The following is a 6352-nucleotide window of genomic DNA, read 5'->3' as shown; positions in this document are numbered from 1 at the left end:
TTATTATTATTATTATTATTATTATTATTATTATTATTATTATTATTATTATTACTAGCAGCTGTACACATCCAGGTACACGTTTTTTTTTATTATATATCAAATTAATCATAACCAATGCAGGTATTTAAAGTGAAGTTACTTCAATTTAACACTATTCAGATTAGGATTACGTGGGGAATCTTATGCAAACATTTATGAGACACAAAATGATTTAGTTTTCCCATCAAACCTAACTCAGTGGAATTATTATAAAACAAAATAAAACTTTTTTTTTTTTTTTTTTTTTTTTTTTTGCAAATTCAACATAAACTGTAAAAAAATCAAGTTCAGCACGACGTCCCCGGGGGTTGGAAAGTCATAAAAATATGAGGGGCTATGAAAAAGGGGGGTTAAGTCCCCATTAGAAACGGGTCTCAAATTTCGGATTTTGACTAAAACCTTCCTGGGGTGGGAGGGGGGGAGGAGTCTATGGTAAGAATTTGGTAGCCTATCTGTCAACTCCGAAAGTTGTAAAAATTGAGACTGTGAAAAAGGGGGATTATGACCCCCTTAGAACTGGCTCTCGAATTTCCGATTTTGACTAAAATCTTCCTGGAGGGAGGAGAGTCTATGGTAAAAATTTGGTAGCCCAAGCTTTCATAGTCTGGGCGAGCATAGCGAACGAACAAACAAACAGATGATGCCTTTTATATATATATAATATATATATATATATATATATATATATATATATATATATATATATAGATTTTTATTATATTATTATTACAGATAACGAATGTTAAAATCTTACTTACATCTTCAGATGATTACTTGTGCTACAAAACAAATACATTATTTTATAATTATGTCTTTTTGTAAGTCACTTTTTTTTTCTTATCCTCTCTGTCCTGTCAGTTAGCGTGTTCTGTAATCTAACACAATTAATCAGTCCTTATCCTCTAGGGATGCCAGAGGGGCCCTGTTCCTTCATGAATTATCGATAGAAACGTTTGAGTTGTGTTAGTTTTCATATATAATATATATATATATATATTATATATATATATATATATATATATATATATATTATAATATAATATATATTATATATATATATATATATATATATATATATATATATATATATAAATAGTTTGTGTGATGTAAACGTGGGTCCTCGTGCGCGCGTGGCCCGACGTGACAGTACTATCAAGAACGTGGACAAACGTCAAATGGTTTTCGTATTTATCTAATGACTACGTTTCATGCTCTCGTAAATGGTTGAGCATAGCCGCAACACGAGCGCGCGAGAGCTGTCACGCTATGTATACGCTCCCCCCCCAGGGGTGGGTGGGTGTGGGGGTGGGGGGAGGACACCGCCCGGACCCCTGGGGTCGTATGGTATATGGTACATAAATATGATTTCTAATGAAGCAAAAGTATTTATTTACTTATTTAATTAGTTGGATATGCTCTTGTTTACTTGTTTTTATTAATATATCTCATCCTACGTTTCTTAATTGCTTCAAAGGTCAGTAATAATAATAATAATAATAATAATAATAATAATAATAATAATAATAATAATAATAATAAGGGATTTGACACTTGTAGATTCTGATAAACAAATGAAAAAATCGTTTAGACTTTAAGGTTTGTTGTAAATTCTTAATATGGAATTAAATGGAATAAGCCTAATATATATATATATATATATATATATATATATATATATATATATATATATATATATATATATTATACATAATGGCTACGTGCGGCATACGTCGGACTTGGTTAACATGGTAGAGAAGATTGGACATCGATTCTGATTACAAATACCCGAGTTCGACAGTGATTTGCAAGGTCGGAATCGGTATCAAAATTATACCTCACTTATTGGCCGAGTCGGTAACATCGCTGAAGCCCTGGTTTTCTCCTCTGTCCGCGGGTTCGAATCCACGAGAGGACGGAATTATTATCAACTCAAAAATTAACCTTTGGTTAACATTATATGAAAATATATTAATTCCGAGGTGGAACGAATTAGATATTAGACGATAATTGTAGCTCACACACACACACACACATACACACACACACACACACACACACACACATATATATATATATATATATATATATATAGTTAAATGAGCCCCATAAAAATGCTATTTACACGACAAAAACCATATATTTATCGTTACAAACTTCTGTATGCCTCTCTGCATAACTCTGCAAGGTGACAGTATACAATTGATATATATATGAGTGTGTATGTGTATATCCGTGCATAAAATACACCAAAATCCAAAGGAACTCTAATATCAACACAAACCTATGAATTGATGGATACAATTCTACACTTGCTTCATTTTGTTTCTTTAATCCCACCAGCGACGGACTGGCCATTTGGAGAGAGGGGATTTTCCCCCTTGGGCCAGTGGTTAAAAGGGGCCTGTGGGCCGGCCTATAGTAAAAAAAGAATGTTAAATAAATTTAAAAACATAAAAAATAAAAATAAAAAAAGTTAGTAAGAAAACTTACAAATCTAAAGAATAAGGGAACCAAGAGAATAGAATTGGATAAAAACACAGAAAGAGAGAGAGAGAGAGAGAGAGAGAGAGAGAGAGAGAGAGAGAGAAGGAGGCGGAACATGAATCTCATCGCTATAGCACACCTTAATGCAGGCATTGCAGGAGAGTAATCTTGAAATGTCCCTATAAATGGTTGTTCCGATAATTTTATCAACATTCTCTGTAAGCTATCGTTCATTAACTATCAGCCAATATACAATATGCCATCTTTTCCATTTCATTATTGCTAACTGGTTGGGCAACACAGTCAGAATTCTATGATTATACAGACAATAAAAAAAACACTGTTCAGTAGGAAACTGTAATAATGGAACTGAACACATGATATCATTCTATTGTTTATATCGAATCTATAATCAAGCCGCTAAACACAGTGCCGTATTACAATGTTCTTTTGCGTTCTAGGCTTCTGGCTATACTGCTAGCGAAAGGTTACACACATCACACAGGCAGTAAGACGCTACTCAATCGGTATTCCTTGTATGTTATTATGCAAGTTAAAAAAAAATCTTTTGTTTTTCATTCAACAAACTTTGGATATAACAGTCATCCTATATAAAATGGCGCAGTGTGTTCAAGAATCAGGAAAATTGTGTTCAAGTTAATCTTGCGAAATGCATGGAATCGGTGTGTGTTGGTGAAGGAGAGTTCGAATTTCATTCCTAAGTGACTACGTTTACTCCAGTGATTGTTCTTTCAAAGTAACGTGTGTAAAGTGTTGTGCTTAAGTGAAGTGGTTTTGTGTAATTTTTCATCATAAAGCCACTGAGCTTTCGCATATTTTAGCATTTCAGGAAAACACTTCAATACGTCCATACTCAACCGCTGTCACTGAGTGAACTATTAAAGAAAATTTCCATAATCTAAAATAAAAGTAATTCCTGTAGATATGTATGTGTGTGTGTGGGTGTGTGTGTGTGTGGTGTGTAGCCTGTTTCCCTTCAAATGTATACTTTCATTTGAAGATATACCTCCCCATTTCTATTTAGCTCCATCTTCAAGTGGGCCGGTCAACATTAAAAGTCCTGGGCCGAAATTTAGTCCCAGTCCGTCCCTGAATCCCACTAAGATATATGCATATATAGATATATATATATATATATATATATATATATATATATATCATATATATATATATACTACTATACATACACACATATATATATATAATATATATATATATATATATAATATATATATATATTTCTTCATAAAGGCATTGAAGGTAGGATATTCGAGTAAGGAGAGATTGTTTGTTTATGTAGATTCCTTACACTATAATGAAGGCAGTGACTATTAACGTTCTTGTGTTGTACCAAGTAATATAGACTGCTTTCTTTAGTTTTCTGTAAAATAAAACCATCTTGATGGCTATATTTGTCTGTCTGCCTTCAAATCTTAAAAACCACTGAGGCTAGAGGGCTGCAAATTGGTATGTTGATTATCCACCCTCCAGTCATCAGACACACCAAATTGAAGCCCTCTAGCCTCCTCAGTAGTTTTTATGCTATTTAAGGTTAAAGTTAGCCATAATCATACGTCTGGCAACGATATCTAAGGCCAGCCCTTGGTTAAAGTTTCGTAGGAGGCGGCTCATACAGCATTATACTGAGACAACTTAGAGATAGATCTATTTTCAGTGGCCTTGATTGTACACTGTACAGAAAACTTGACTGCGCTTTTTTTGTTTTGTTTCTCTTTTGTTTGTAGATTCTTCCCAAAATCACAGAGCGAAGACCAAGACCAGCCTTAGAGCCTTCATTTAGGAAAACTGAATGGGAAAGATGTAGGGGAACAGCGGAGCAGATGGGGAATTCCTAAGCTAAATGTGCGACTCTTGGTTGCTCATTTTCAGATAGGTCTCCTGATGAGAAGACTTGGGGAATAGCAGAGCAGAAGGCGAATTCCTAAGCTAAATGTGCAACTCGTGGTTGCTCATTTTCAGATAGGTCTCCTGATGAGAAGACTGGGGGAACAGCAGAGCAGAAGGCGAATTCCTAAGCTAAATGTGCAACTCGTGGTTGCTCATTTTCAGATAGGTCTCCTGATGAGAAGACTGGGGGAACAGCAGAGCAGAAGGCGAATTCCTGGCTATTCACTTCCAGAATACAGTCCGCTAGTATAGCGGTTAGAGTCGTGGCACGCCCCTCAGATGTCAAGGGGCTTCATGTCTCCACCAGGGTTATGAACTAGCACTGGCTAGTAACGTGATCAGTCAGTACTGCCGCAGTGTTGGGTCTGGGGTGGGAGGTTGAAATCAGCATTCTTTGGAAGTTTGAATTTCAAGTTAGTGGACCCTTCGGTGTGCTTGTTCCATGTGAATAGGTTTCATCTATGGAAATAATAATATATACTAATAATTTGGAACTTTCCTCTCCTTCCTTCTATCATAAGTCACAAAGATCAGTCCTTAATAAAGTGAAGTCCAGCGTTTGGAGTTGCAAACCTCCGCCAAGGATTAGCCGTCCGCCCTTCAAAAAAGGTACACTACCCCCAGAGAGTCAAATTCGTATCTCTCCCAAAACTAAATCGTCCATTCAGCCAAGTGGAGTTCTTTTTGTCTAATATTCCTAATAAAACAAACACATGTATATATATATATATATATATATATATATATATATATATATATATATATATATATATATATATATATATATATATATATATATATGTAGAGAGAGAGAGAGAGAGAGAGAGAGAGAGAAGCTGACACACACAAACTTCTTCATGAATAAAGGAAATTCCCAGACTCGGCTGTGGAAACAGACAGACGGACAGACAGACAGAAAGACACCGAAGTCCTTTGTTCACACACTTCCAACGTAAATCAACCTGCTTGCAGTGCACCCTCGGGAGACTAAAGCCTGCTTTTCGCTTACTCGGGGAGTAAGCCTACAAACTAATTTGTTGTTGTTGCGGGGGATAGGAAAGGTCTATGGAAGAGCCTGAAAAGGTATAAAAAAGGTGTTTCTCGTTGAGTTAAAGATACGGGAATTTTAGGATAAGATATTTACGACTTATTTATTAGAATGAAAATGTAAAGAAAAATAATGAATGAGCATGTTAAACAGTACGGAACAATTATTCCTAATGAAATTTAGCGCATTTATTTCAATTTTCGTCGGTGAAACAACGCTCTATTTGACCGTAGATTTTAGCACGGCGCTTCATGCAAGCTGTAGGTCGGATGACGTGCGTAAATTGTTCGGCTTTTCTTCTTCGCCCTATTCCAACCTGTTGTTGCACCTGTAATAAGAGGCATTAATTGCAGTGGGGTGCGCCAGTGGCCAGACAGTTTGCGTTAGGGATTAGCCACCTCATTGGAGGGCGTAAACTCCGTCTCTAATCTTCTCCTAATTCCTTAATGCACTGAAGGCGGAGTTGGGTCGAAGGAAATCCTTTTATTGCCTGTGTGTGTGTGTGTGTGTGTGTGTGCCAGGTATTACACGAATTCCAAACGTGTTGGTTTCCTTTCGGTGCTTTTGTAGCCCAGACCCGAGGGAGGCAAGAAAAACGGGGGTTAAGGAATCAGAATGGGAGTGTCTGGAACATGGAGATATTAATATATTTATTTTTCCTGTCCGCCCTCAGATCTCAAAAACTGCTGAGGCTAGAGAGCTGCAGATTGATCATCCAGACATACCAAATTGCAGCCCTCTAGCCTCAGTAGTTTTTATTATATCTTATTTAAAGTTAAACTTAGCCATTATCAGGCTTCTGGCACCGACAACAACACAGGTCACCACAGAGCCGTTACTGACAGTTAC

The sequence above is a fragment of the Macrobrachium nipponense genome, chromosome 49 (assembly GCF_015104395.2).
Source record: "Macrobrachium nipponense isolate FS-2020 chromosome 49, ASM1510439v2, whole genome shotgun sequence".
Taxonomy (NCBI): Eukaryota; Metazoa; Arthropoda; class Malacostraca; order Decapoda; family Palaemonidae; genus Macrobrachium; species Macrobrachium nipponense.
This window is presented reverse-complemented; position numbering follows the sequence as displayed.